Genomic DNA, 12,245 nt, shown 5'->3' on the forward strand with positions numbered 1-12,245 from the left:
CTAAGTAATGAATAGCTGGTGGAAAGGGGGGGGCAAGCTGAGTCACAACCACAACATAAGGAGAGGAGGCTTTAACCCTTTGCTGCTGCCACGGTCCCAATGCAGAATTATTCCTCCTAGTGGCTGCTATTTGCAGTGGCACCCAGGAAGGCTTTGATCCCACTGTGAATAGCAGTGGGTGTGGTGATTCTCCACCTGAGCTGCATACTTTAATTTTGGATGTAAATATTTTTAAATGTTTTAATGGGGTTTGCTCTGTGTATTTTACAGATGGGTGTTTACAGTACATTTTAAGGGCATTGCTTTATTGTGTACCTTAATTGTGGATTTTATATTTTGATGCTTGCATATTTGGTTTTTAGTCTTGCAAACTGCTTAAACACCTATTTTGGCATTAAGCAGTAGTAACAACAACAACAACCTAGATAATGCTGGCACTGGGAAGAATCACATGTTCTCTTCCTATACAGCCTTATTATATTTTAAGTCTTCTTATAATATTATTATGTATTACTGCATTGCATTTTTGATATCTCATCCTTCCTCCAAGAAGCTCAGGGCAGCACGCAGGGTCCCTTCTCTTTATATCCTCTCAACAATCCTATGAGGTAGGTAGGTTGCAAGAGAATGATCAGCCCAAGGTGTCCCAGTAAGGTTTTTGGTGACCTGGGTTTTGACCTTGGGTCTTCCCAGTTCCAAGATCATTAAATCATGGTGTCTTGTCCCTGGAGGAGCAGTATGCAGTTGTTCCCTCACCACTGTCAATGCAGTGGAATGCACAAATGGAGTTCTATTAATTTCTTAGACACTGCTTAACATTTTCTGAAGCCACCAGGACTACAAACTTTATAGAGTTAATTAAAAAATAAAAGTAGGCATTATCCAGCTGCCAAATGGGCTGCCACACAAAGAGAATTGCACCTAGTAGCTATAAGCCCAGAATGTCATATTGGAGTACAATGCGAAAGGTGTACATAATACTGTACCTGAAAGTATTTGCCCATTGTTTACCAGCATAAGCAGAACTGTGATCCCTAATTCCTGAGTCCATGGAATTTTAAAAAGATTCTCCCAAGATTTCAGAGAATTTTGCATCTGGTTTCCACCGGTTCATTTCAGTCTGGACAGCTTCATGGCCACTAAAGCAACATGGGAGCTTTTCACAAGGTCAGTGGTTTTCTGCATTGACGATTGCTCTGCAAATGACAGAAGCTGGTGTCCGAGCTGTTAAAAATGGCTGATGATGTTAAGCAGAAGGTAATTTTTCCACTCTTAAAACACATCCACTATTTGCAAATCTAGGGTGCAATCCAGCAGGAAGTTATTTTGGAAGTGAGCAGGGGCTGCACATGAGAGCGCTGCTAATCATTCAATAATAACAATAATACTTGGCATTTATCTAGTGCCTTAGAGTGTTGAAAGCACATAGCTTACATTAACTTGCTGTGATCCTTACAAGAAACCTATAGAGCAGGTCAGTCTCATTATCCCCATTTTGTTGATGCAGGGACTGAGGCCAAGGGAGACCAGCTTGGGGGCCATCTAGTGATCTCATGGCAAAGGCAAGACCTGAGCCAGGGAATCCTGATTTGCAGCTCGTTCTCTCAGCCAGCTGCTGTGCTCCAGGGCTTCATACAAGTGCTCTTGTGCAAATCCCATTAGTTTCGGTGGTGCTTGCTCATAACATCTCCCTGCTGAATTGAACCCTCGTTCTGCACAATAAGCTGCTCATGGAATACTGAGCAACAAACAGAACACGCTCGGTTTTGGTGTGCCGTTCAAAGCCAAGTTGGCGGTCCTTGCATTGCCTTTTTTGTGGCTCCAGAATCAGCTTCTGCCGAGAGGACGAGAGGGGAGGCCTTTTGCATTGGAAATGGGCGCTGCTTCTCCCCAAAACTGAAATGTGTTGCTTCTCATTCCCACTCTCCCTGCCCGCCTGCACTCCCCCCCACCCTCCAGGCCTCACGGCGTTGCAGAGCTACCCATTACGTAACTTCATTTAATAATCCCAGGCTGGGCATGGTGCAATTTAACAGCTTCAGAGGAGCCCAGCACTAATGCATCGATTTGGGCTTTAATAGAATTTCGTTGTCAATGGCCGGTGGCCTGCCGCAGCGCCTACATGCTTCAATCTTAACCCATCCGAAGGCTCTGTACGTTTCCAGTTGAGCTCCGTTTGTTTCCAGTTGAATAGGTTAAGCAAAGACAGACCTCACTGTTCTCAATTCACTTTATGATCCTCCCATCATAAAAAATAATATCAGCACCTTGCTTTTCATGTCAGAACTACATTTGAGCTGCTATTCCCTATGCCCATGAGTAAATCCCATAAAAGCTGCCCCGTTGTACTGTCGCTATTTTTCCTTGTGGATGATTGATTGATGGATGAGTGCTGACACTTCAATGAAGCTATTTCGACTGCCATCTCAATCCGATGATGTGAGGGGTATATTTTCTGTCCATGCCTCATTACTTCAGAATGACATTCCTGGAACTTCATTTACTTTTCCCCTCCTTCCCTCAAGCGCCATATTTTTCCCCATCTAGGTTATGCATGCCATAAAAAAAGCAATTTGCTATTATATGTGGCATAAGGGCAACACTTTCCCTAGGAGGTAAATAAGAAGGGAATTTTTTCCCCTCTCCCCCCCTCCCCTCCTTGCTTCCATGTTGAGTTTAGGGATCGTGTCAAAATTTCTCAGACAATTCTGATGTCAGATTTTTCTGTTCTCAGAAACTGGAGGAAACACTAAACAGATTCCAGCCTATGTTTGTTCAGGATTCCATTTTATTTTAGCTTTAGCTTGTACTGCTTTTATTCCTCTAAGAATTCTGTCTTTCTCCCCCGAAACACTTTCAGTTTTATGCCTAGTGTATGCCCCTTTTATATTTTGAGTAGCAATTTATGACTCAATGCAGTCTTATTTCTCCTTTAAGGATATGAAAACCCATTCTTTAAATGCACAGACAGATTGTCTCTTAAAGGCTGGCTTTGTATAGAAAATGCTTAGCTAGAGAAAAGGAGCTTGTGCCCGTATTTAACCCCTACAAACAATGTACTGGGTGACGGGGAGCGCTCACCATTAAAACGTCTTGGAAGCTATCCGTGAGTTGACATAGAACCCAATTTTAATCTGTGTAATACAGTATTCCTGTTAATAATAACATATAATTAAGACATCCGTTAAAAATCCATAACGTTAATTTAATGGAGAAAATCTAATACAGTTCTATTGGAATTTTTACGTTAAATTAACTTTAACGGGCTTTTAATGGATGTCTTAATTAGATCTCATTATTAACGTGAATATTCCACAAATTAAAATCGGAACCTCAAAAGTTTTAATGGGGGGGGGGAGTTAAAAGAACCATTTTTAAACAGAATGTTTCCTTCTGCCTCTTTTTCAAGGCCATTTAGCTCCTTTGGAAAATGAGCTGGAATTTTAAAAATAGGTAACAGGAGATAGTGTTTCTTAGGGCCTTTGCATTACTAAGTATCCATAATAGTCCTGACAACAAGTGAGCTGTTTGTTCCTGCATTGATAAAAGCTGGGAAAAGGTTCGAGCCGTCGATACACATGTTAAAAACACACCCTTTCTCGTTTTCGTTTGTTTGGAGGGCAAAAGTTTCATTGCATACACCTTGAAATACAGAAATATGACGATGCTTAAATTAAAAAAAGAAAGCAAAGACAATGTGAATAAAAGAGCTGGAGGAACAATCAATTTTCAACAAATCTTTGGCAACAACAGGGTTAACCGCAACTATTGGAACAACTTGCTGGGAAGATTAACGCTGTTCCGAGTTTTTTTGGCTCGGGATCTGTTTTAACTTAATAATTCTTCTGCTTACGGTGATGTATTGATCCCTAGTGCCATGACTGGATTGGGCAACCCAGGTGCACTACTAATAGCTGCACGGAGTTGAAACATTTCCTTTAGACAAACTATCCCAAAGGGGTTATAAATAGGAAACAGAGATTACCATGAAAAGCAAACCTTCCAGTGTGACTGCATCTTGTGGAGCACGCTTGGACATTAAACGATGAAGAATTATACTTCCCACCCCCCCTTTCCTGTCGAGTGTTACAAATTGACAAAATAAGTACATCAATGTTTTCAGTCATTATCCTACTTCAGTGGTACTTTGTTTTAGTGACAGCAGAAGGGGACAGTGGAGACCAGACAGCCTCGCTGCAGTTTATCAATGAAAATCTAATATCGTCCATAAGCAGGGGAGTGGAAATCAATACTTCATTACCAAATTGTTAGTGAGGATGAAGAAGAATAGCTGGAGGTTTTTATTATTCTTTTGGCAGTCTTCTCAGTCCGGGTTGTTGGAAGTTCAATGTCAGCCGCGGTGTGGAGAAGGTGTGGGCAGTCAGGGCGGGAGAGCTGGGGGTGGGGGTTAAGGCATTGGTCCTGCAATCAGAGATAATTAAAAACAAAACAAAATGACAATGCAAATGACAAAGTCAGAATTGCTTCTTTAAAAAATTGCATTTCTTTGAGCTGACGTGTTTTCACGTGCATCTGTTCCAGAGGGATTCAATAAGAAAGCAAAAGTGCAAATAGACATGTATCTATAAGGTTGTTTAGCAGCTTCAGCAAACCTGGTGCCCTCTCAATGGTTTGGACTACAACTCCCATCAGCCCTATGCTGGCTGGGGCTGATGGGACTTGTAGTCCAAAATATTGGGAGGGCACCAGGTTGAAGAAGACTGCCCCATATGATTTAAAATCAAAGAACCTCAAGGACTGCTTACCCCCATATGAATGTGCCCATGCTTTAGAACAATGGTTCCCAAACATTTCATTTGCTGCCCGATTGGTTCCATAAACTCATCCCCAGTGCCTCCTATCCTATAAAAAACCCCCACTATTCAGAGTAGTGGTTTGCTCGAGGAAACTGAGGAAGATAACAACACAATGAAATTCAAAGCAGTAACAATCAATTGCACCATTTATTCAAAATCCAATTTTAGTTTAATTACATCAACAAAATGAATTAACTGGACCCAGAGGTACCAGCTTTTCAAAGCCTGGTGGTCATTCTGAAGGACCAGGTGTGCAGCCTGGAAGTCATTCTGGACTCACAGCTGTTCATGGAGGCGCAGGTCAATTCTGTGTCCAGGGCAGCTGTCTACCAGCTCCATTTGGTACGCAGGCTGAGACCCTACATGCCTGTGGACTGTCTCACCAGAGTGGTGCATGCTCTAGTTATTAGCTGCTTGGACTACTGCAATGCACTCTATGTGGGGCTACCTTTGAAGGTGTCCCGGAAACTACAACTAATCCAGGATGCAGCAGCTAGACTGGTGACTGGGAACGGCCACTGAGACCACACTGGCTCCCAGTACGTTTCCGAGCACAATTCAAAATGTTGGTGCTGACCTTTAAAGCCCTAAATGGCCTCGGTCCAGTATACCTGAAGGAGTGTCTCCACCCCCATTGTTCAGCCTGGACACTGAGATCCAGCGCTGAGGGCCTTCTGGCGGTTCCCTCACTGTGACAAGCCACTGTGACAGAAGGCCTTCTCGGTAGTGGCGCCCGCCCTGTGGAACGCCCTCCCACCAGATGTCAAAGAGAAAAACAACTACCAGATTTTAGAAGACAGCCCTGTTTAGGGAAGCTTTTAAAGTTTAATAGACTATTGTATTTTAATATTCTGTTGGAAGCTGCCCAGAGTGGCTGGGGAAACCTAGCCAGATGGGCGGGGTATAACTTCTTCTTCTTCTTCTTCTTCTTCTTCTTCTTCTTCTTCTTCTTCTTCTTCTTCTTCTTCTTCTTCTTCTTCTTCTTCACCCCTCCAGTGCCTTCCTGTCTCTTCCTTACCTTTCCACACTGCCTTAGGAAATCCCACTGCCCGCCCCCCCACCAGAGCAATAAGACCGCTGTTTTTGCAGGTCTGATGAGGCCCTTCCCTGGGTTCCCACAGCTGTATTTGGTGTACTGGAAAGCAGGTCTTTTTGACCATGCCACCATTTTTGTGCTCAACAGTCTTGAAACAACAGGTGAGGAGGGATGTGTGGCCACCTGGTAGGCTATCTCTGCTCCCTACTCCTGGTTTACACCTCTCACTAGGTGCAAAAGGTCACACAGATGGTCAGTGTAAGTGGCCATATAGTGGGCACCATTAGTGAGCTTTGCTGGCACAAAGAGCCCCGCCAGCAGCTGCCCTGTGCTGGGGTTGAATGTGAACTCCGCTCTCACTCTGAATGCCATTTCCAAGCCACCTGCTGATTGATCCTGAAAATATTTTCTATGGGGCAGTTAGCCCCTCTTTCAGCAGTGAGGATGCTAAGCGCTGGTTCACAAGGTGCTGTTTAACACGTAATAATTGCAGCCATCACATTGTAGCTTGGTTAGGTGAACCGATGACTGCAGCTCAGCTCTTTTGTTGAACTTCCTTATCAGGCGATCACAGTACCTGTCAGTCGTAACAATTAAGTAATGAGCTGTGCACTTAAGAACCACCATCTCAACATATAATGCAAATTAGCTAGTAAGTAGCGACTGGAATATAGAAAAAGACGAGGGATGCGTTCTGTATCGTTCTGAATGGTGGGCATTGCATTTCAGTTCAGTGATGTTTGGTTCTCATTCAGAGAATGAGAGTTTGACTAAATATGCTTGCATATGAAAGCCACAATGGTTTGCATCCAGCTCTCTTAGGTTGCTCACAACACAACCCATTTTTCTTTTATTAATGAGTTTAATGACATCTAATCACACACATGCAGCTGGTTCTTCTTCTTCTTCGGTGATCACTTGTAGCTAGTAAGTTTGTTTTCCAATCATGGTTAATCACAGCGAGGGTTTGCCAAATGTACCTACCTCTTAGCTCAGGGGTCGGCAAAGTTTTTGTGGCTTGGGCTGGTTCACGGTCCCACAGACACCATGGTGGGCCAGAGTGTGCGCACGCACATGCGCAAACACTGTTTCTGGCGTGCCTTCCGGCGCAGAGGAGGCGTGCACAACTTCCTATTGGCTGCAGGAGCTTCCTATTGGAAGCTGGCCAGCATTGTGGAAGCTGGCCAGTCCCCGCTCTGCTCCGCACCAGTTTAGCACAGCACACGGGAGCCGACCAAGCAGGTAGCGGGGGTGCATGGGCCGGTTAAACGACCCCCATGGGCCACTTGTGGCCCATGGGCATTAGGTTGCCAACCCCTGTCTTAGCTCATTTCTCCCTTTCGCCCTGAGTTTGTGCTTCTTCGAAGTCCATGACGCCTTGGGTAGAGGCTATTCTCCAACTGGAACCCTTGCAAGTTCTAACCAACATGTGAAAAGATTGGTTTCATTACTGTGACACAGATTGTCACCTATTGGCTTCCAGAACTCAGCATTTCATCAGTGGGAGCTGGCAGTGTTTTTCTTTCTGTGTAAACTGTGGAGAGGTGGGACAAGGGGGACAGCTGCCCCCCCCCAAATCAAGTGGGAAAAAAAATACTTAACCAACTGAGGTTCTGCCCCTCCCAACATGAAGCCCACCACAAACCCTGGCTATGTCCGTGGTCAGGAGTATATAAAATCAATAAGTCTCCACCAAGCTTTTTTTAAAAAAATATTTCTTCTTTCAGTTCCCTTTCATGATGCTGTGAAATTTTCTTTGCTCATCGCTGACAAGTTTCTTAAATGAAACATCATGTCAACTTTTCTCCGGAGAAGGAGAAGCTGGCATTGCCAATGGGAAACTCTGCATTTTGCAAGGCTAAAATGGCACATGGAAGTTCATCAGGAAAATGGAAGGAAAAGATGCACTTCTGCCAGCTTCCTGCCATGGGGCTGTCCCCACTTTAGCTTGGGGATAGACAAGATTGCCAGATTCAAAACAAAGCAGGCGTACTTGCCTTCTAAGAGCTGTGTGTGGGCAAAAATTCAGTGGTTGTGATTTCAATCATCATGATGGTGAGTTGAGCCTCTCCTGTGAACATCTGCCCTCCTGAGCAAATCTTAAAGGCAAAGGAACCCCACACCAGGACATCAGCAGATAAACAGCAGCAGTATCTCTCTGTTTCTGCCTCCCTCTCTCTTTATATATGCCATACAGCCCCTCCATATGGAGACACACAGCGCAAGAGCATAAGAAGAGTCTTGCTGGATCAGGCCAAAGACCCTTCCAGTCCAGCACCCAGTTCTCACAGTGGCCACGCAGATGCATGTAGGAAACTCACAAGCTGGACTTGAGCACAAGTGCATTCTCCTGTCTTGCGGTTCTCAGGAATTGCCATTCAGAAGCATACTGCCTCTCACCATGGAGACAAGAGCAAAGCCATCATGGCTATCAGTTTTCAATAGCCTTATCCTCTGTAATTTTTTCTGATCCACCTTTAAAGCCATGCAAGTTAGTGACCATCCCTGGCACACACTCATATACACTTCAGCAATCGTGGCTAATAGTCATTGATAGATATGCCCTCTATGAATTGCTTAGAGGGATCATAACTCAGCGACAGAGCACATCCTTTGCATGCAAATTGCCCCATTCCTTGGCATTGCCAGTTAGAAGGACCAGGGCAACAATTTCTGCTGGAGACCCTGAATTGCTGCTGTTAAGGTAGGCAAGTTTGGGGTCAGATGGACAAAGAATCTGACCAGGTCCTCCTAGTTTCTCTTATCTTCAGATCTCAGGTCATATGATGCTAAGCAGGGGTGCCATCTAGTGGGGGCAGGGGCCGAGGCCCCCCAAATTTTCAAGGGGGGCCAGGTCACCTCAATATTCCATTGCGACCGTGTGCATGCTGAGGACAAACCGACGCTTGATGCTAAGCAAGATTCAGTCTGGTCAGTACGTGAATCGGAGACCCCCTGGAAATGACTTCTTGAATTCCATTATGGATGAAAACAAGATATAAAAAATACTATGAATTGTATTCAGTGTACCTCTAAGTTAAAGTCATGCAGGGATAACACTGTTCTGCAGGCAACAGGTTTTGTGCTAGCAGTAAGCCTGCTGCTGGTAACTTGGTTGCACAATAGATTGTACAATTAGTTGTGCAGCGAGTTCCAGCTAATGCAGCTGTTGCATTGGGTTCCTCTGTTGCACAATTTAAAACCCACCCATCTGCTACCACTAGTGGACCAATGATGTCAGATACAGCTCTAAATGCATACATAAATAACTTTAAAATAAGTTAGTCTAAGCTGAGATCTGTAACATCCTGGATCACATAACATTGTTCATGTAAGTAGCATGGGTTGCCCTTGTGAGGGCTCCCCGTACCTCATAATAATGGCACAGACAACAGACAGCAAGGCTATGTCAGGGTCAGGCATTTCTCTGCAAGCCTTGGTTGTTGATTCCCCCCCCCCCCCGTTGTAAAGCAAGGGCCTTTAAGAAAATCTCTGGTGAAATTAGGCTAGGAAAAGGGACTCTGCATCTTTGAGTAATGAGACTGGGAAACTGGGAACGCGTTTCCCACTCACTCATTTCTCACTGTACGGCATTCCGATTTCGTGACACTTCCTAATAAATCATTGCTTATCACTCACATGGGAACGTAACACGGCTCAAGTTAAGATTCGTTAGCGATTGTAAAGAAGAAACATGAATTGCTCTATATCAGAGCTTTTTGATCATCATCCGGCCTGCTGCAGGCACTCTTTTTTATTGTTATATTTACTGTAACTGTTGTTTAAGGCATAAATAAAAGAGCAGGAAAGCACAGAAAATATGAATAATGTAAATAAATTTATTTGTCTTATTTATGCATTGATGTAAGCATTTGGCAATTACTCTGCACAGCGGTTTGTATCCGGCATCAGAGAGAGAGAGAGAGAGAGAGACTGTTGCAGCGCCAAACAGATCTGATACATTAAAAACAGCTGCACACACCTGGCCCCACCAAAAGGCCTTCTGCTGCTACTTTCAAGAGGGGGCACTGAGAAGTCCACCACCCACTGTGACCTTTCCTGGTCAAGCAAATCAGGGATGGTTTCTGTAGGCAATGGAGCTCCTCTCTTCCCTCTCCCTCACCTCGGCATTGTGGCTCCCTCTCCTGGAGTGGATGTTGATAATATGGCACCCTGTGCAAAACCCAAATTTGACACACCCACCCACTGCTCAGCCCTTGTGCAAAACCAGCTAAGCGAGGCACTGGGCTTTAGGAAGGAGGTATAAGGCTCTGGCAGAGTCCCAGAGTCCTCCCATCTCCTTCCCAAAGCCCAGCATGTCTTTTTTGGGAAAGCACCCCCTCAGCTCAGTGCCCTGTGTGGGAGAACCGGACATGCCCCCTCCATCACATCTATACATTTAAAGCACTCTTATACCACATTAGCAGTTAAAACTTCCCTCAGGGAATCCTGGGAACTGTAGTTTCTTAAGCATGAGGATAGTTGCTAGGAGGCCCCTCACAGAACTGTAATTCCCAAGGGACTATAGCTCCCAGGATCCATTGGGGAAGCCATAACTATTATAGCCATGACTCTTATAGTCAGTTTAAAAAGAGAATGCTTTAAATGTGTAGTGTAGGTGATGTGACCCAGATCTCGTGTTTGTTTGTATGCTTTAAAAAAAATCATCTCTCGTTCCTTTTGTTGTTGTTTTAATTCATCTGTCAGCACCCTTAACAAACTACATTTCACACAATTCTTTAAGGGAAGCCATGTCTATTGAAGTGGTATAATAGTTAGAGTGCTTTAAATGCATAGCGTGGATGTGAACCTGATTTTGTGCCTTATACATTACATTGGGGGGGGCGCTTTTGGCCTTTCGAGAAGGGCCTTAACTCAGTGGCAGAGACCTGCTTCAATCCCTGGCATCTCCCGGTAGGGTGGGGGAGAGATCTTCTCCCTGAAATCATGGAGAAGCTGTACAGGGGGCCCTGCCCACCACTGACATGTGACTACAGGAAGGTGGGCCAGAAAGTGGCTCTCAGTCTGAAAACAGTCTCCCCCTCTTTGGTGTGGACAAGTCTAGAGAGCTGTCATCTGTGGAGGGATGTGCATGACATCACTGGCAGAGGAAGAGGAGTGGGGGGGGGAGCACACCCCCCCCGGCAGCGCGATCCCGGTGGGGTGCCAGCCCTGCCCCGGCCTCCTCTCCGCCCCCCCCCCCAGTGTTGGAGCATGAAGCTCCGCCACTGCATGGCATTCCCCACGTCACTAATGTGTTTCCCAGCTGGGGTAGATGTGAAAGATCTCACTGTGATGGAGAAGCGTGGTCCAGGAAGTTCTAGTCAACTGCACTCCTTACGCCATGCCTTCTCTGCTTATCACCACGTCTGCAGCAACTCTGAGATAAAAGCACGGCGGAGTCAGGAGGAGTCCCTAATTATTCCGGAGTTCCTTTTCCTTCTTTTCAATTTGCTTCAGGCCTTTGATTAACCCCTTGATCAGGCAATCACATCTGGGATTGAAGCAAGTTAAGTGGTTGTCTTCAGTTATAGGCTTCCATTTGCCTGCTGAACCACAGGAGAAACAAGGAGATCTCCTTTCATTAAGCAAAAAGAAAGCCCTGAGACAAAATTGGTGAACGTAACGCAGACACGCCAACTTTGTGTAATCATGAAGTTGGTGAGGAGACTACATTTGGTGTGTATTTTGTGTCAGTGTTATAAGGTTGACATTTATTTATTTAAGTCTGCCTCTTGCTCACCTTGAATGGGAGAGTGCCTGCCAAGTAACTCTCCCACAGCAGAACAATATTTTATGTATTTACCCATAATTTCCTCCCTGTTATCTACTGTAGCTCTCTGTTCAAACTCACATACACACTGCTGCTATTGCAGCTACAGTTTGAAGCGAAGACCAGCACAGGCAGAAGGAGGCTTTTTACTTGTTCTGTTTTCCTACTGAAAATCGCTCACACTTTACTAACCTGTTTTTGCCTTCACTGTAAATGAATGTATCTTCTCAGGCATGATGGCGGTGAAAAATAGGCCAGGAAGATTATTTTTTTGGGGACATGAAGCCATGTTCACATGACATTAGTCAGCCATAGCAGCGTTACGTTAAAAATAAAACAAAAGCCCCCCCCCCATCAAAGTGAATAATTACAAACCTGCACATACTATGTTATTTCTATAGCATGTAGTTCTCTGTGTTGGGGGGACACACACATTCTTCCAAGTATAACTCTTGTTTGGGGGAAGCCATGACTGTTTAATGTGGTAAACACTGCTTTAAATGTATAGTGCAGATATGACATTAGTTTATTCTGTGCCTCAGGAGGACAGGGATTCTATTTTAGAATTCTATAGCAAACCAATTTTTGGAAAATATTTGATTTTGTTTAAACACAGACA

General features: G+C 44.7%; 1 protein-coding gene across 3 annotated transcripts in view; it reads right to left on the reverse strand.

Moving 5' to 3' along the window:
- Positions 1-2,770: 2,770 nt before the first annotated feature.
- The window catches only part of TSHZ2 (teashirt zinc finger homeobox 2), a 334,565-nt gene continuing 325,090 nt past the window's right edge, over positions 2,771-12,245 (reverse strand). For all 3 annotated transcript variants that reach the window (XM_081916712.1, XM_081916715.1, XM_081916714.1), the window contains one exon: positions 2,771-4,422. The gene's annotated coding sequence lies outside the window, so the exon portion shown is untranslated. The remainder of the gene's footprint in view (positions 4,423-12,245) is intronic.

This window comes from Podarcis melisellensis, assembly GCF_964234715.1.
Source record: "Podarcis melisellensis genome assembly, chromosome: 6".
NCBI classification, from domain to species: domain Eukaryota; kingdom Metazoa; phylum Chordata; class Lepidosauria; order Squamata; family Lacertidae; genus Podarcis; species Podarcis melisellensis.